Here is a 20,393-nt window from a genome sequence, read left to right as displayed (position 1 = left end):
ATGCAAGCTTTTTATTCTCCCTGACTCTTAGTTTTTTCATCTACAAAATGGGAATGCTGATAATGACATAATACAGAAAAGAATACTTACTTGACTTATCTGATGTGTCAGTAGCATAATTCAGATGCAAGTATAATCATGAAAATGTTGCTTTGAATAGGTAAAGCACACAAATGTTACAAAGTAGCTTAAATAAATGTGGACTTTTATGCTTTCCAAAGTTGTAATTGTAAGCTTTTTAAGATCACTGAGGAGACCCCTGAGAGTAAATAGCAGCAGAGAAGATTTTAAACATGGACTTTTAAATCATGAAATCCAGAGCAATGTCAGAGACAATCTATTCCCATATGCCTGTCTAGTTGAGACAAGTAAGGATCCAAGTTGGTGAAGTGAATGGATCCAGGTTATTGGCTTCTCAATAATAGTTTGGGGACTAATATACCCTTGGCTCTCCACCTTGTATTTTTGTCCCCACAATGAAAGTAGGTTCATTTTCAAGTGGGGGGCTCTGTACTAGATGCTAGCTTGTAAAAGCTTTCTTGATCACTCCAACTACCTCCCTATCCATGGAAATGACCTCTTTTGTGATCATCCTGCTTTCCTTTCCCTGCACGCACCTTTATAACATTGCAGTACAAAGACTGTTCTGCATTTGTCTGCATTCTCTACCAGTCTAATAGTTCTTTAAGGGCAGGAACCATGACTTATCCTTCCTTCCTTCTTTCCTTCCTTCCTTCATACCTCAGTCTTTGCTTGTAAGATCGTCCATGGATTAGATGAGGCCCACCCACATTATAAAGGGTAATCTGCTTTACTCAATGTCTGCTGATTTAAGTGTTACTCACATCTAAGAATACTTTTACAGCAACATCTAGACTGGTGTTTGACCAAACAACTGGGTACCATACCCTCACCAAATTGATACATAAAATTAACCATCACATATGGGGATAACAGGAAAAGAGATTGTGATCAGAGAGCCAGATGACTGAATTAGTGAATTTGGAGGTAGAGAAGTATGATAGAGCCCATGGAGTGATCACAGATGTGGATAAGTGGGGTGAAGAGAAGACGGTCATTGGACATGTGAAGGTCAAGAAATAGAGAGTCCAGCATAACAACTGGATTCATCTATGATACTTAGATAATGAAGTCATCTAGGATGCTATTAGATGAACTAGAGAGGAAGAATTTGAGCCATGAGTAAAAATATTTACTGAATGATGGGGTAATGATCAGGAGGAAGAAAGATGACCAAGAAAGGGAAGAGAGGGTGATGTAATCAAATGGCATAAACCTTAATGAAGACTATTCTAACCCTCAGCTCGGTCATTGGGTAGTTTTAAACAAATTACTTAATCTCTGTGTGCCGGTGCTTTTTTTGTTTCTCCAGCAGAAATTCCAATCCTACTTTTGTATTCAAAGGCTATTGCAGCAATCAAGTATGGTGGTAAATAGAAAAGTATTTTGAAAAACTAAAAGGCAACAAAACTGATTAGAGAGAAGAGAGGTAGGATTTTTGATAATGATAATTATTAAGCACTGGAGTACATTTCTGAACAAAGCTAAGGGATGTATGGGGTTTTTAAAAATATTTTTTTATTTATTTTTAGAGTTGGGAATGGAGGGAGAAAGAGAGAGAGAGAAACATCAATGTGTGGTTGCCTCTCATGTGGCCCCCACTGGGGACCCAGCCCGAAACCCAGGCATGTGCCCTGACTGGGAATTGAACCTGCGATGCTTTGGTTAGGATGTCTGGTTTTGATTCAGAGAAATTGTGGTAGCCAGCTCCATGATGACCACTGCCCCCCACCCCCTCCCCTCAAATAATCTCACTTCTGGCAACCAAACCCCTGTGTAGGACCCTCCCACATTTTTAGGATTGACTAATATAACAAATAGAATGTAGCAGAAGTGATGGCATGTAACTTCCAAGTATAACACATAAAAAACCTCTGTGGCTTCTATGTTGTTCTTGGATCACTTGCTCTGGCAGAAGCCAGTTGCCATGTCACAGTACAAGGTAGCCACATGTACAAGAAACTGAGGCCTGCTGCCAACAGTCATGTGAGTGAGTCATGTTGAAGGCAAATCCTCTTGCTCCAGTTAAACTTTCAAAAGACTGCAGCTCCAGCTAATATCCTGACTGGGAGATGAGAGACACTGAGCCAGTAATAACCACCTACGCTGCTCCGGAATTCCTGACCAACAGAAATTCTGAGCAAAAAAATGCTTATTGTTTTAAGCTTCTATGCTTTAGGGTAACTTGTTATATAGCAGTTAGTGAATAATGTAAAAGATATTTGTTTCAATTGAATCTTAAACACCTTCTATATTTGTGTTTCCTATCTATATATAGAAATGAAAGGAGATATTTAAAACTGCGTGCTGATAGAAGTTAGGAGGCATTTCTGTTGTGAAGCATCATGTGATCTCTTTTGCTCTCTAGACTTCAACTTGCCTAGATGCAAAATGAAGGGTTTCTTTGACAGTCTCCAGGCCCCCTCTAGCTGATGACTCTGGGAGCTCCCTCTTGAATGAGATAGTTGGCTCACAAAACACACATGCCCTTTCTGTGATGCCAAATTAAACTTAAACAGACAAATTTAGCCCTGGCTGGTGTGGCTCAGTGGATTGGGTGCTGGTCTGCAAACCAAAGGGTTGACAGCTCAGTTCCCAGTCAGGGCACATGCTTGTGTTGCGGGTCAGGTCCCCAGTTGGGGGCGTGTGAGAGGCAACCACGCATTGATGTTTCTCTCCCTCTCCTTCTCCTTCCCTTCCTCTCTGTCTAAAATAAATAAATAAAATCTTTAAAAAATAGTTTAACAGACAAGTTCCATTGACTACATTTTTATAAAACTATTTTTCAGAGAGAAGGCAGACTAGAGCAAGGCCAAGGATATGGCTAGAGGGCAGACATCAGGTCCAGCAGCAGAAAGAAAGGCCAAACAAAAAAGAGAGAGAATATAAGCAATTCTAAATTCAATCTTTCTAAAGCAGTTTTTCATGACAGACACCAAAAACGTGTTGCATACAGTTCTACCTTAGTGATATACCTGGCTATATATTTATATGTTTCTGTTCCTTCTAGATTTGTTTTGCTTTATAAAAAATGTTACATTTCACTAAATTAAATTTTTGGAGTTTCTTCTACTACTATGTGTCTTCAATAACTAAATAATTTGAAAATTGGAAAAAATAGCAGAATGGTCATCTAATATTTTAGATATCTATAATATTTACACAGTGAGATTTTTCAGCCATGATTTAATTCATCAACTTCCCCCATGTGCCCATTTTAAAAAGTAGGAGATTTGATCATATTAAGTCAGTTAAATTGGATATATATATCATATACATATATATGTATACATGTATATATACACACACATATATATGATAATATATATATATTTAGCTTCAAATGTAGGTCTCCGTACTCTCCCACTGGCTTTAACTTCTGTGGGACACTCTTATAATGGAAACTGACCTGGTTAGGGTAACTCAGTGTAGCTGGTTTGCGTTCCCAAGAGAGTACCTGAGGCACATCATCCTCTATTAGTTGTAGTTTAGGTGCTTTTTCTCCCAACCCGTCTTTCACTTCTCCCCTTGTCACAAAACATACAATACATATACATAAAACTAATCTCCTACACAATTTACCCCAAATTTAAAGGAAATGTGGCTTCTGTCTTATTTGCTTTTAGGGTAGTGTAAGCATTTGATCTTGATAAATATTGCTATTAACTGATTGTATCAGACAACATCTTATGCGCCTTCTCATATTCCATCAGCATTGCCACCTTCAGTCCCTCAGCCACTTGCTCTGCTCAGCAGCTCCTGCTTACCAATCCTATTCAAACCCTGAATTTCCCACTGCCTGGTGCCTAGTGGTTGCTTGTGTGGTGATCCTGAGCCTCCTGCCTTGGTTGTTATAGTACAGCCAGGCTAACTAGGTGCAGGTCTGGTCTCTGTCTCCTCCTGCCACGAGCTGTCACACCACAGACAGAGCGACCTGACAAGAAAGCCAGGTTTCACAACCTGGAAGTCTTAGGTGAGGGGAGGAGGGTGGTAGTGGTAATTCTCTAGTGGATGAAATTTGACCAGTAAGAAACAAGTGAGGGCAGGGAACTCACCAATAAAATGTCCTCTCCATCTTCCCCATGCAGTGGGCCAACCACAGCTTCCAAAGCTGCCTTGCAGGATCTGCAGGTGCCTCTGCAAGGACACCTCTTGTCTCTCCAGGCTCCCTGGGAGGCAATGACCAAAGAAACCATGCATCATCTTTGCCTGCTTTCCCTCCTTCCTGCCTCACTTTTCTTTATGTTCTCTGTGTCCTGGGATTTTACCTCCCCGATGAAGACTCAGCTCTTAATCCTTGCCTCAGACTTTGTTTACTAGAGAATTTAGGCTAAAATGCTAACGATTCCACTATTATTTTTCTATAGTAACACATTTATACTTCTGTCCTATCTTCCTCTTCAAAATCCATAAATGGTCTTTGGAGATCTGCCTCCTTATGTTGGTCTATATCAACAATTTTAAACCTTTTTAAAAAAAATCTCATTGAACTAATTTCTAAAATTCTGCAGCACACCAAAAAAATATTTTTTTGCCCATCCAACCAAAAAATAGGTATAATTTTAATTCATTCACACTGGATGGCTGTTTTTGTGTTGGCTGTTGTCATTTTTTTATTTGACAATCTAAGGGAAAAGAGTCAGTACTGCCACACACCAGCTGAAAAACGCTGGTTTACATCAAAATTTTAGCAGTTTACATATATATCCTTTGAAAATATAATTTCTCTTCTATGATTACAAGTAAGGGAGCTACTCTGACCTCCTTGATGGTTCTTTCACATTTCAGGCCATTCCCACTTTTGTATTTGCTTTGCCCTCTGCCTAGACTATGTCGATCCAGAAATTCACCTTCCTTCACCTCCTTCCTCATTGTGCTCAGTGAGTTTTTCCCTGATCATCCTATTTAAAATTGTAGCCCCACACTTCTTCTACCAACTCTTTGTCTTCTCTCCTTTATTCTTCTGTATAGTTTAATCACCATCTAATATACGTTTTACTCACTTTGTTCTTCTGTCTCCCCCAACTAGAATATGGGCAACACAGTTAAGCCATGGATTTTCTGTATATTTTCTTTACTGCTGTATCCCCTAGAGCCTGGAACAGAGACTGGAACATAAAAGTGCTTAAAAGTCTTTGTGAAATGGATGAATCAATCAATCAATCAATTGATACTATACATTAGATAGCAACTTTCTAGTGTTTCAACATTGACTCGTTTAGTTCAATTTTGAGGAAAAGCTGAATAATGTGCATCTCTAGAAGACCTAAATTGGGCTTACAGGACGATTGAATGTACACAGTGAAAACGATTGAATTCGTAGGGAAAATCCAGACCTTTATCACTAAGCACCGGTAGGCACAAAGAACCTACTGTGTACCTATTCCAAATGAGATCCTGGAAAGATACAAACAAATGTAAAATATGGTTGTCCTCTTCACAAAGCTTATCAATTTGCTTAAGAAAATTGATGTTGCCCTATGAAATAATTAGAGAACTTTACACTAGTAAATCATGTGGATTTTTACTTTAAATACATTCACAGTTCAGGGATAAGAGAGGAAGCAGATGTTAGAACCCTACCTCCTGCTCTTCCACTCGAGTCATCATTTTGACAATTGACTTAACCTTTTTGTAGTCTCAGACCTCACCCATGAAGTTGGGATAATCTCCCAGGGATTACTGAGAGGATTAAATGATACAATGCAAGTAAATTGCCTAGCATACTGGAGTTGCTTAATAATTATTCAGAGTTCAAATGTTTCATTATTACTAAAATTTTTAAGAAGCTACATAGAGATGCTTTTATAGAGGTGGGACTTGAAGAATAAATAGGACTTGAGGGAAGAGGAAAAAGTAAAGGTAGAGGAAATAAGGAAAAAAGCAAGTCCAGAAACGTAGAGGCAGAGATGCATAGAGTGTGTGGAAAGGAGCAGTGCCCAGGTGGTGGGGTGGGGAAGGAAAGGGGACAGGGGGACATGCGGCCAGATAATGTTGGGGAGCTTGGACTTTAAGTATAGCTCTCACCACTAGATTTTGAAGATCTTGGGAACTGAGAAAAGAAGAGGGAGAAGACAGGTAGAATAAAGGGAAGGAAGACAAAAAAGTTGAGAAGCAAAAGTAAAGCCCAGCCATCAGCCAGAAATAGCCTTCTCATGTGTAATATTCTCTTAGAATTTATTTAAAGCATTAAGATGAGATGACAGTTCAGAGCACTGGATTAATTCCCTTTTCTTTCTCTCCCTCCCTTTCTCTCAACCTTTTATTAAGAAAATAAAAGAGACTTTGAAATATTAAGAGATAGTGGGATTAGAACCTTCTCCTGCCAGCCCCAGTCTTTCCTCCCCTATTAATTTCCACTTGATTAGAATTCTTTTTGAAGTGTTTAAAAATGGACAATAGGAAATAGAAGGGTGAGTTATTGAATATCAGTTAGACAGTATTAATATAATCACAGTTCCCATTTTTTATATAGACAGTTCATCTATATGTATAGTTTCCATTAGGAATAAAGTAGACACCCCCACTCCCCTACCTCAAGTAATTATGATTTTTTTAAAAACTCTAATGAAACTCTGAAAAGTTAATAGCTGATTTGGAAAATCCTCAGCTTAAAATATTTAATTTAAAAAAATAAGTTTTAGAACTCTAGGAAACTGAGAATTATTTTTTTAAGACACAAAGTTCCCTAACACTAAACTCAAATCAGGGGTGGATGGGTCGGGGGGCTGCTTTTGACACATGGACACCTTTGAAAAAAAGCCACGTTTCTTCAAATGAAAACTGTGAGAAACTCTCTTCACATAAGGGCTGCATGTAGAAAGGGTGATAGTGATATTCACAAGTTTTTCAGGAACACACAGAAAATGTCTCCATGGGAAAAGCAGCTGTTTAGTCATCCTTAGTAACACAGGCCTCACCACTGTCTAGTCCTGACACTGGCTTTCATGCTGAAGGCTCGACTCAAAGGCCCTCAAGGAACAAAACTGGGTTTATTTAACGCACAGAGTTGGGGCTTTCTGCGGTGATCATTATGGAATTTCTGGGTGTCAAAGATGCATGACTCTTTATAAATAAGTTATTTGATAAACAGCAATTCATAAGTCTTTTTTTTTAAACCTAGAAATGTCATTGGACTTATAAACCTTATCTTTTAACATTAGCATTAACTACTTGAGATCCCAAATGTTTAACCAACTTATAAGTAAATATTCTTTACAAATCCATCCACCTAAACTATGCAAATCAATTCAGTTATTTTCAACATGTTGATTTATATATTCCTTTTGCTGCATATGAAAACTGTGTCCTTGTCACAATGTGGGAAAGGATATAGGCAGCTTATTTTGGAAGAGTTCAGACTCTTTAGGAATGTTAGAAATAGTGGAAAAATATAAACGAACAGGTGTGATGAGGGACCAGGGTATAAAAATAGAGATACAGGAAGAGAAATTCAGCTCTCTGTGTCAGACCAGTTATGATAATACCACTCTAAATAAGTAAAAAATTTGACTCACCTTTATCCCTTAGCGTTTTAGAAGAGTAAATTCTAGGTCTCTCATGAATCACCTACTTTGTAAATACTGCTGGCCCATGGAATTAGTCTCACGAACTACACATGTAATGATAAATGAAGAGATCCAAAGCCACACCAAAAGGCAGATGTGGGCAAGTGGTCAGGATAAGTGCCTGGTTCCTCAGCCTGCACTTCCTGATTCAAATTTGTGCCTCAGCAGAGTATTAAGCATCTCTGGATCACTGTTAAATTACCAAATACTAAATATGAAAATGTCACAGATCTGATCCACAAACTGTTAAGGGAGCCCATTTTGTGTTGTCTGGATACATAAAGGTACACTTTCTGGTGGCTGACAAAGTCTCCCTATGGTGAGGTACTTCTGGGCTGCTTTGATAAGTGGACAAGCACCATCACTCCTTGGAGGCCAGGGCACTGTCCTCCATACCCCTCGAATCTCATAATGCAACACAGAACATTAAGCAGCACATACCGGTACTTTTTATATTGAAGTAACAAAAAATTTATGAACATATTTTACATATTTAATGCTGCACTTTCTGAGCAAGAAAACAATGTAAAAAACAGTGAAACGTAGTCAGACAATGAGCAATAATACCAGAGAATACTTTAAATCAGAGTTGCCTAGATTTAGTCTTATGTGCATGCCTGTGTCCAGAACTCAGTAGATTGGATGCTACGCTTATGACACAAAGTAAGCAAAATGACCCGTCTGAACTTTCCTCATTCTGCTGGACCAGTAGTCAGCCCTCTCACCTCCTCGGTGAGAGTGTCCAGCAGGGCAACTTCATGGGGTGTGACTAGTCACACAGAACCCTATGCTTACAGAGGCCCTGTTGCTCACTGTTGCTAACTGAGATTCCTAATTATTTTTGAACAAGGGCTCCACATCTTCCTTTGCACTGGCTTCACAAACTATGTGGATGGTTCAAGCCCCAGGCCTGCCACTTGAGGGGCTGATTGCACCAAAATGAATTACAGTTATAGACTTTTGGGGGGTTTTTTTGTTTGTTTGTTTGTTTAATTCACCTGAAATTTCTCCTCTGATGCCAGACTTCTGAGATTAAACCACAGGAATTCTATTCTAGGGTTCTATTGCCATATTTTTCCCTCTATTGAAGCTATATGTGACAGGACAATGCTCACTGAAATAACACTTATGATTCTCCCTTAGGATCCTGTTGCCCTTTTCGGTAACTAGAAACCTCTAATCCTAGATGCCTGCTTGGCCATTACCTACTGGCCACACTGGAAATAAAGGTTTGAAAATCCTGCTCTATCTTGTACAACTCAGGAGGGAGTGTTTGCAATTGTCAACTACTTAACTCCATAAGCTCTCTCAGGGCAAGTAAGCATGGCTGGCCTCCTACACATGGCCATCAGAATCTGAGCTGTGTCCTACAAGGGACTTGGGATCCTTCTCATCAAATCTTAAGAAGAGATGAGGAAATGGAAGTTGAAGATGAGAAAGGATTCCCCTAAGGTCGACGCTGATGATTTACAGACAGTGGGGACTGGAATTGGCTACTGGTCTCCCCTGACATCCTGTGCTTATTTATACGCATGTTGGAGACTTAGTCGTATGGAGTAGGTCTGGCATTATTGCCCTCCCAATTAGAGTGGGTTGGAAACCATCAGTAATGAAGTAACATCAGATCCAATGACTTCTGTTCTAGGCAAATATTCATGGAGATTCAAAATAGGACCTAGGAGCAAGAACCACAGATACATGCATTACATATTCACCTTCCTGTGCAGCAGACCACTCATTAGCTAGTCATGGAGATAGCCCTTAAGGAAGGGCTGGAAATAAATGGCTTCCCTCTAGAAGCCCATGGTCAAGACCTCTTTGGAAGGCCCAGATAAGTCTTATTTTGTCTTCAATAATCACCCAAGCCCTTACCATTTTCCTAGTACTGTGGGTCTCACCAGTATCTGGTATTTGTACCATGTGGTCTAGAACTTGACTATGACATTCTCGTGTTATTAAACTATTATTGATCTACCTGTGTTAATTTTGGCACAAGCTTATATTTTTTTGAGGTCAGCAACCAGTTCTTGAATATCTTCTGTGTCTGAGCAAGTATCCTTGTTAATTTCATTCATCCACAGAAATAGCTTTGAACAATGGGTGAGAGCAGTGCCTCACTGAAAAGCAGCCTGGGCTGACTGATGCTGTCCCCCTCCCCTGCTCACACACACGCACATTTGGAAGGAATTAGACAGGTCTCTGATTTATAGTCAGTGCTCTTAGGCCTTGCCTATGCTACATCTCCTGGAGTCAAAAAGTGAAAGAGAAAAAAAGAAATGGAGGAATTACAACTGGGTTATCACAGTCCCCAAACCATTTCTCTGCACCTATTCAGATTCTGCCTTGACCAACAGGGAAATCTAGGCTTTTGACCACACTGAGAAAGGCAAACTAGCAAAATTCCTCCTCTATCTCTGCTCCCTGTTGTCTCCAAGTTGCTTTAAGATAACCTGTCTTTGGACTGAATTGATGTCTTTTGTCTTTGAAATTGTGATTGCTGAAATGGCCTGTATTTCTAAATTTAATTAACCCTGGAAATTTGCTTTCATCAAATCCTAGCTGAGAGAGAGAAGGAGGGTGGAAGAGAGAGAGAGAGAGAGAGAGAGAGAGAGAAAGAGAGAGAGATATCTCCCAAAGACCACAGGCAGAAAAATAAAAAGAGATATAGAAAATACCATGAAAAAATGGCTGTGGATTTTTTTTGTTTTTTTTGTTTGTTTGTTTGTTTTTGTAAAAGGTTTTGAAAGCCAAAAATAAGGTAAGGTAGAAAATTCTATGGAACAACCACACAACTGTAGAAAAGGAAAGGACAAAATGCAATTGTTCCCTCTCTGGTTTTCTCAATAGAAAACAGGGAAAAAAACTGAACAAGAAAAGCAGAATTATTCTCAAAACCTCTCACGACAGAAAAAAAAATCAGTTGGTGAGGAGTATTACTAGCTTGGAGCTAGGAAAAAAATCATTTCTGAAGTGCATGTTTAGAAAGTGGTTTTTTAATGCAATAAAAATGGAAAAGAATTTGGGGGTGGGATGGGGGAGGCTGCTTCTGTCTTCAGGCTCTGGGTAAAGATGCCTCATCCCATCCTTTCAGCAACCCATTATCGGGCCTCTCTCCTTTGCATTATTCTCCAGCAACCTTATCAGACACAAGCATCGCCTCAGATGCTGCAACTGGAGACTTGTAATTGTCCCTGGTTAGAGCTCAATAGCACCTTGAACCATCAGAGCAATCTCAGCTTTTAAGAAAAGGTCTCCACAAGGAGATGCGGTAAGAGAATTTGCCTGTGGCTATGTGAGTTCTTTAATAGCAAACTCTCCTCTGCCAGCCCTCGCTGCAGAGCCTGCGGAGAGATGAGAAGTCTCCTTATTTATCACAGGGCGATTCTGAGTGCCTGTTAGGCAATGATCATATTATTTATTACCAGGTGTGTGGTGCTGTTGGCGGGAGGGTGGGAAATGATTTCTTTAATGGGCCTTTGGCAGGAACGGGGGCTTGGGAGATCAAGGTGGGGAAGAGGGGGAGGAAAAATATGAAGACTGGGGAGGACCGGAAGGGGTTTGCTGTGCTGCTTCAAGGTAATACATACTGGCCTGCACAGTAAGACATGATTTATAGCAAATGTGTGTTATATATAATTAATTGTGTTAATTAAGGGGTAAAGGGGAGGATGTGTTATTGGTGTGTATCTATCTAGCTGCAGTCACATCACCTAATCAGTCACCTAGCGCTCGCAGAAAGTTTAAAGAAGGGTTTTAACTTTTAACAGGTTTACTCTACTCCCCCAACCCCACAAAAGCAGGATTTTTCCCCGATAGAGAACTAACAGGGTGAGATTGGGGCCAGAGAACTAAAGTTCCAAAAGTCAAGAACACACAGATCTAGGGGCCTACATGATCAGGAAGTTTCAGGCCCTCGGAGGCGTATACTCTTCAGACCAGGAGTTCTTAATTTAAACCAGCTAGGTTCCCCACTCCCCCATGCCCCAATCATAAGTAATATCAGCAGATTAACTATGCGATACTGACTTTAGAGTCTTAGAGAAAAAAGACTGTCAGAATTCCTTCATCAGATAAGATGGAAGCTCAGGTCAGTGGTCCCCGGATCAGCAGACTTTTCTGGGCAAACCAGGAGTTGGGCAGTAGCGAGGTGGTGTGTTCTGAGTACAGCTGCCAAGTCAGTGTCTGCCTCTTTGTTCTACACTGATTGTCTGGTCCTCCAGACATTTCTCTCCCAAATGCCCTCTTCCTCCCAGTCCCCCAGCTGGAGAGGATGGCTGAGTCAGGAAGTCCTCACTGAAAATCATGTCATCCGGCCATGGGGACTAAATACAACACATCTCCAAAAGTGAAGGAGCCTCTTTCTACCTACAGGGGGTTACCTGGACTCCCAGAGGAGTTAAGAGATTTACCTAAAATCACCCAGCACTCAAAGTGGCAGGCCAGCACTCAAGTGTAACCTGTGGCCTTCAAGTCTTCAGTTCTTTCCACTCTTTGGGTGTGTATGGGTGAGCCTTTAGAAGGCTTGGCACTAGGGTATTGGTGCTCCATGTCTTTCATCTCTTCCTGAAGTGAAAGAGTGTCTGCAAGTCACTCCAAGGGCTACCCACAGATCCCCCAGCATTTGGTTTAAAGTTTTCTGGACCATCCTCATTAAGAATAGGGCTGTTAGCTTTGGACTCCTGGGAAAGGGGTCTGTTCTGACCTGATGGGCATCTGGCCTGATACCTGCTCAGAAGAATATTAGGTGAGAACCACTTAAAGGATTCAAAAACTGATAAATGGCCAGATATATATGTGTGCATGAAAAATGCTTAGAGGGCCAGCATGATATACAATAATACAGCTTTGTCTTCCTAGCAATAATAATAGAAGTTACTTTTCCCCAAGCTCATCATCCCTATATTGTAAACTGAAAAAGTCTCCACTGATCTGATTTTGTATGATTACACCTGATTTAAGCTCTCTATAAGAAGTTAATCTTTACACAAGTCTTTGAATTTGAAATATCCAAATTGTGCCTTTATGTCTGTTTCATTGTTCACTAAATTTCCTGAGGAGACCAAGATTTTCTCTTTTGGCTGACAAGGTAGATAACGTGGAATTGAGGATTAACTTGTCTAACAAAGAAATCTAGAAAATGCTAAGAAAACTTAAGGATCAAATAACATTATTATCTTCATGTAGAATTAGTTATTAAGCACTTAAATATAATACCTTGCATGTGTGTAATACACTACAAGACTCCTTTCCATCCATTATCTTACTTGATCCTCAGCACAATCCTTAAACAGGGGTCAGTCTCATTTGCTTCATCTTCCTGTAGAGAAGGAAACTGAGACTCTGGGAGATTCCAAGTCATGCATATAAAATCGGGAATAAGCAGTAGTTAGGGCCCAGACTGTGAGGAGGTGTGGAGGGAGGAGCTACAGAAAAAGCATCACAAGCCCAGAACCAGCCCCAAGAATGCAGGTTCCCAAACTTTAGTTAAGGGCCCTGAAGTGGGATGGTGATTCTGTCCTGTTTAAAACCATCCTGGCCCAGTTTAGTAGTCAAAGGACATGAGGTTTTATATGTATCCAGGCTTGGTGCCTATCACATCCCTTCTTGTCCATGATCCTCTGAATTCTGTGTTACATATGTATCAATTCCAGGCTGATAATATGCCAATGACACCCATCCAGACTATGCCTGTCCGCAGCATTAGACTGTAAACCACTAGAGGGCAGGGGTCAGTCTCATTTGTCTTTGGACAGTCCAATCTAGGATGTATGCATGTAAGTGGCACTAGTGGAGCTTAGTAAATAATGGTTGATGTGTGACTACCTACTGGAGACCACACCTGTGTCTAGGGGGAGATGCATTCTTGTCCCTACTCTGAAGGAATCCCAAATCAGATCAATAGCAGATCCAGAAGAAGCTTAACAATTGCAATTTAATTCCAAAGATCAGCAAAAGCCACCATACAAAACATCTTTGACCAAAAAGAAAAAACGGATTCTTTTTGTGCAAATAGCTTGCTTTTGAAAGATAATGACTCTTCATGTGCTGATGGTGGTTGCCAAAAACACTTCTATCCCTTTCCCTAAATTTAGGAAAAATAAAAATCTGACTAATGTTCCAGTGACACTCTTCTGATTTTCCAGATTAAAATAGAATAAATATAGTCAGCATTTAAGAAGTCTCTGCTTGCCTCAAGCACAGAAATATAGATATTTTAAATCTTCTCACTTCAAAGAAGAATAGTTCTTATGTCTTGCTCTAGACAGGGGTGTCAAACTCATTTTCACCAGGGGCCATATCAGCCTCAAGGTTGCCTTCAAAGGGCCAAATGTAATTTTAGGATTGTATGAATGTACCTACTCCTTATCTAGGGGCAAGGAGCTTGGCGCTGCCACCAGTTAGAAACAAGGTGCTGGGCTGGAGAAAACAAGGCAGAAGGCTGGATTTGGCATGTGGGCCTTGTGTTTGCCACCTGTGCCTAGAACATGAGATGTGGCTTTCACCTTGGTTTCCTGAACAAGGAATCATCTTTCCTATAATACTGTCACCCTCTATTGAAAGTTGAGGATGTTTCTGTTTCTTAAAGCAAGATGCTTGGCACTGAGAAGAATGTAATTTCTAACTTTCATGCCCAGAAACAAGTCTTTTCTGTTTTTCTTAATCTTTCTCCTTGGGCTTAGAATAGGGCTGTGCCCATGGTGTATGTTCTGTAAATGTAGTTAGCTGATTCATTCTGGCAACTCTGCATCCTCATAAAAACTGCTGCCTGGCCTATGAATATGCACATCACAGGCTTTGAGCTCTGTGCAGAGACAGCACCCACAGCACCACACAAAGAATCCTGGAGCGTGAAAGCGGATCCAGCTTTTCTTCCACTCGATGACCCCAATGCCTAGAATAGTGTCTAGGCTACAGAAGATGGTTCTTAAATGTTTGTGAAACAGGTTTATAAGTAAATGAGAAATCAGGTTTTTAAGGATAGGATAATTTTTCTAAAACGAATTTGTTTCTATTTTAGTCAGAATTGCCATAACAAAATACCATAGAGTGGGTGGCCCAAATAACAGAACTTATTTTCTGAATGTCTGAGATCAGGGCCATCATTGTCAAGTTCTGGGGAGAACTCTCTTCCTGGCTTGCAGATGGCTACTTCCCCACTGTGTGCTCACGTGGCCTTATCTCAGCCTTTTCCTTTTCATATAAAACCAACAACCCTAGTAAACCTAGAAGGATTCATGCTAAGTGATATAAGTCAAATAGAAAAGGACAAATGCCATATAATTTCATTTATATAATGGAATCTAATGAACAAAAGAAATGAACAAACAAAACAGTAAGAAAATCACAGATACAGAAAATAAAATCATGGCTGCCAGACTGGAGGGGTTTGAAGGATGAGTGAAAATGTGAAAGGGATTAAGAAGTACAAATTACCAGTTATAAAAATAGTCATGAGGATATAAAGTACACCATAGGGAATATAGTCAATAATGTAATAACTATGTATGGTGTCAGATGGGTACTAGATGTACAAGGATGATCACTTCCTAAGGTATATAAAGGACTAATCACTATGCTGTACAACTGAAACTAATTCAATGTTATATGAAAAATATATTTTTTAAAAAGCTACCAACCCTGTCCTGACTGGGTGTCTCAGTTGGTTGGAGTGTTGCCCCATACATCAAAAAGTTATGGGTCTGATTCCTGGTCAGTACGCATGCGGGAGGCAACCAATCCATGTTTCTCTCTCACATCAATGTTTCTCCCTTTCTCAAATCAGTAAACATATCCTCAGGTGAGGATTTTTTTTTTTTAAAAAAAGCTACCAACCCTATCAGAGCATGACTTCACCCTTATCATACAACCTTAATCATCTCCTAAAAGTGCTATCTCCAAATATAGTCACATTTAGGGCTTCAACATGTGAATTTAGGAGGGGGGGTCACAATTCAGTCCACAGGACCATCTCTTCTGTTTCCAGGCCCGAGCCATTGTCTCTGCCAAATCATTTATTATCTAACCAGAGTCACTTAAGGCATGGATCAGCAAGCAATGGTCCAAAAGCCAAATCTAGCCTGCCACCTATTTCTGTATGGCCTGCAAGCTAAGAATGGATTTACGTTTTTAAACACTTGCAAAAAACCTTCATGAGAATGTTTCATAATATGTGAAGATTATGTGGTATTCACATTTGAGTGTCAGTGCTCATTCGGTTAAATACTGTCTGTAGCTGCTTTTGTACAATGGCAGAGTTGAGTAGTTGGAACAAATCTTCTGACCCACAAAACCTACAACATTTACAGATAGGCCCTTTACACAAAAATGTGTGGACCTCCAGATCTAGACCAGTAGTTCTCTGGGGAACTTGTTTGAAATATGAATTATCTGGCCTCACCTACTGAATCAGAAACTGTGCACATAAAAATCCAGCAGTGTGAGTTTTAATAACCTCCCAAGTGATTCTGATACATGCTGGAGTTTGAGGACTATTGGTCTAAGCTAGTGAACCATGCCCCGACATAAAGGCAGGAACTGGTCTTTATTAAGCACCTACTATATGCCTGTTCCCAGGCTCAACGGCTGCGATTTGATTCAAGTAGAAGAGACCAGAAAAGGACAATGCCAGAGCAATCCCTCCAGAGCTGCTGTTGTTGCTTCCATCGCAAAGTAGCCGCCTGTCATAAAAGCAGCGGCAAAAAGAGATCCCGTGCGCAATAGGCAAGATTCCCCGGGAGGGGTGGGGGCGATTCAGGCAAAATGAGTTCTTAAATATTTGATTTTTCTCTCCAGTCACTGGCTGCTTTTCTATTTGGTTTGGGGCTGAAATAAGACAGCTTGTAAGTAACTGGAGAGGGTGTTTACCCAGTGAATTAGTTCGGCTTTCATTGTGCAAGGGATTAGCGCCGAGCAGTGGATGAAGCTCCGTTTCAGGTTAAAGGGGCTCGCTGTTCGCTAGCTCCAGGCCAGGACTAATTATCATAGGACTGGGGCCATTAAAGGGCTTAACTACCAGTGCCCCCTTCCAGGACTGGATTAGCTGTTCGCCTGCAGCTCTTGGCCGATAACCATTCTCAGGTCTGTCTGCTCTCTGCCATGATGTGAGTCGGAAAATGCAGCCGACTCACAGCTCAGAACTGCCAGGCACGTTGGCACCGGGCCTGGGAAACTCTGCGGCTTTGAGCGGCCAAGAATACACTCACCCTTGGAAGGGTCTGAAGACCGCCTGAAGTCTCTCTTGTAAGAAAGGTTTCTGGGAAGATGGACCAGAGAGGCTGGGCAAGAGAGAGCTGGGAATAAGGCTCCTCCTGTTCTGCTCCAGGAAAGCCCAGGCGCTGTCCCGGGTTCCCGGGGCCCGTGGGACTGAGCGATCCTGGCAGCACGGTGTGGGGCTGGCCCTGCCACTGCGGACACTTAGCACTCTCGGAAGAACGGAAGAGTGCTTCTGGGCGTTCTCTTGCCAGATCCCAGCGCCACGCCTCCATCACGGAGTTTTTCAGAGCCAGAGGTGGGGTCTGCTCAGTTGTGAGAGGACAGTTTTGTGTTGTTGTTGTTGTTGTTGTTGTTGTTTTCCCTTCTGTGCAATGGGGCAAGTTACCTAATCCCCGTAACTCTCAGGTCCTCGTCTATAAAATCAAGATAACATAGTGCCTAGTCAAAGCGCTGTTGCGTAGGTGACGGCTTTGGGAAGCGCTGGTTTATTTCAGGGCTCAGTATGCCCGAGGTCTTACGCTGATGAACAGCACACGAGGAAGAAAGAGCAAGTAAATATAAAGGCGGACCTCGCCACACACACACACACACACACACACACACACACACACACACAATGCATTTGTTAACTTGCATTAGTTAACTTACATGGGAGGAATTCTTTCACAATGTATACGTATATTAAATCATCACGAGATACACTTTAAATATCTTACAATTGTTACAGTTATAACTCAATAAAGCTGGAAAAAAAGCGATAACAAAAAAGTCTGTAAAAGAGGAGACCATTTATCTGAAAGAAGTAATAAAACTGGTGAATGAATATGCATGCATTTGAAGACCTCTCACAGTTACGGAGTAGGCCCCCAGAGGTCCAAAGCCCATAGGTGTAGAAGGGCTGTATCCACCCAGTTTCTGCACAGAGAAGTCAGTGGTTGCTTGCAAACCTGGAAGATGGGGTACTCTGACTTTTTAATACAGTTCAATCCATTCCAGGATTGTTCTGGGAGAAAAAAGATTGTTTTTAAAAGAGTATATACATGAGAATCACCAAAATAATGGTGATTATTTCTGTTTGATAGGACTAGGAGGGGCTTTTTCCCTCATACTTTTCATCTTCCTACAAAAAGTTATACATTTACTATTCAAGTCTCTGAACATAATTAAATACTTGGTAATTACAAACCTTATATAATTAAATATTTTGTAAAATATTTAACCAAGAACTGTGTCTCTGTAACTTCCACCAGTCTACACAGACAAGTCTAATATTGCCCACGATGATCCTTCAAGTATGTGAAGTCAGTGGCCAGGTAGGAGCCTCACAGAGAGTGCGTGAGTGAAAAACACTGAATCAGAGGTGACCACAGTCTTTAATCGTATGTTGCTGCTTCATTTTTCAATGGTGGTGTCTAGACTGATTGTGAATACACTTTAATAAGTCACAGCCATATTTGCCTAAGCCATTTGGCCATAATCATTTCCAAATATATTGGCTAAGGTTTTTGAAATATCAATTTCAGTAATTATTTAAAAACCAAATAAACATGAAGAATCTTTCGGTTGCCAAATTATTATTTTTTAAAGATTTTTATTTATTTTTAGACAGAAGGAAAGGGACGAAGAGAGGGAGAGAAACATCAATGTGTGGTTGCCTAGGCATGTGCCCTGATGGGGAATCCAACAAGCGACCCTTTGGTTCACAGGCTGCCACCCAAACCACTGAGCCACACCAGCAGGGCTAATTATTATTATTTTTTAACTTTTAAAATGTTTGAATAATATTTAGATGTTGAAGAAATTTTATAATATGTAGAAAATATGGATTTAAATTGTAGCAAAACAGAACCATGGTAATATGTTTAATTCGTGGTTTAAAGAAGGCTTTTCAGACTCTAAATTAGTAGCCCTCTCTGGCTATTTGCTGAGTGATTTATTCTTTATCACAGAGTTTCCTAGGATACACTTGATTGGATTCTAATCCATGGGTCTGAGAACTAGAGTAATTCAACTCAATTCATGAAATGTGAATTGAGTACCTACTAAGTGGCACACTGTGCCAAGATCTGATAAGGCAAGGACTTTCCAGAAATCACAGTGAGCAAGAAAAAGTCCATATGAGCTATTTGAAACATTTATGGGTCAATAATCTTCATGACTTTACCAAGCTCATGACTTTACTCACCTCTCATGACTGGGCTTTGTGGAGGGTTAGGCTGATTGTGTTTAATACAACTAAAAAGAGCAAAGCAACTATTGGTGTATTTGGAAACATGCCGAGCTCTGGGATTTGTTTTGTGTGTATTGTTTTTTTTTAAATGAAACTGAAAGAATGGAATGTTTTCAGGCTATTGTTTTAAAACACTAACTATAATAATCAGGTCCTGATAGAGAAATTTAAATTGGAATCAGAGTTAGAGCTCAATATTGGACATATTTGAATCACTTCAACAAATATTTGTTGAGCAAATTCCATATACAAAGAATGGTGCTGGGTGCCATGAGGGAGCCAAAAAAGAGCAAGAAGAGGGGTCTCTACACAAAATGAACTCACAGTTTAGGCGGGAAAGGGCACCTGAATAATTTTAACAGCGGACTCCAGTGAGTACTGAACTACTAGCAAAGTGCTATGGGACTTTGCAGAAAGCAGAAATAAGGGACTGGAGATTTCTTGGAGGTGGAATGACTTGAACTTGGCCTGAAAGGTTTGTTTCTACAAAAGTGTAAACCTAAGCTAATATGTTTTCTATGGCAGAGTCATTTGTATCACACAATTCTCCCCTTTCTGGATGATGTACACAGAGTAAAATGAATGACATCAGAATTTCTCACTGATAAATCCCCTGACACAAGGTGTTATTTGGCCCAGAAAAATTGTCAAGGAATAATTTCTGAAGCTATGTTTGAGACAGATTCAATATGTATGTCATTTTATTAAGAGCTAATTCAATTATAGTTTAGGTTATGATAGGCAGATTGAGTCACAAGTTTAAAAAGAGAAATGGAAATTCTGCCAAACCATTTGAAGTGCATAAACATTCCAGTGATGATCCAGCAAATACATCCTCATTTGTCCCTAGAACATTCTCAGAGCTACCTAGAACCCACACTCAGTGACTTATATATTCTAACCTGGAAAATACAGACACTCCAGGTAATCTCAAACCTCCAGAGCAGGGCGTCTCCCTTATAATTCCACTGCCTGTTTGAGTCATTGGAAGGTAGTAAACAAACTCTTCCTCACTGTGATTCAAACAAAGTTCTTCCGCTTACTGGGTTATGTAAACTTCCATGCCGCTTAGACTTTTTGAGGCTCTATTCCTTTTTTAAAATGCCTATCTTGAAAACTATTTGTTGTGAGGATTAAGGGGGATGTTTATATAAAGCACTTAGCACAGTGCCTTGTATACAATATACATTCAACACATGATAAACTACTGGGACTGTTGTTGTATCTTGCAAACATTCATTCGCCCTTTGATATTTGAGTCCCTCTAAAATGGCAGAACCTTTACTATGTAAGAGACTGAA

This window comes from Phyllostomus discolor, chromosome 7 (assembly GCF_004126475.2).
Source record: "Phyllostomus discolor isolate MPI-MPIP mPhyDis1 chromosome 7, mPhyDis1.pri.v3, whole genome shotgun sequence".
NCBI classification, from domain to species: Eukaryota; Metazoa; Chordata; class Mammalia; order Chiroptera; family Phyllostomidae; genus Phyllostomus; species Phyllostomus discolor.
This window is presented reverse-complemented; position numbering follows the sequence as displayed.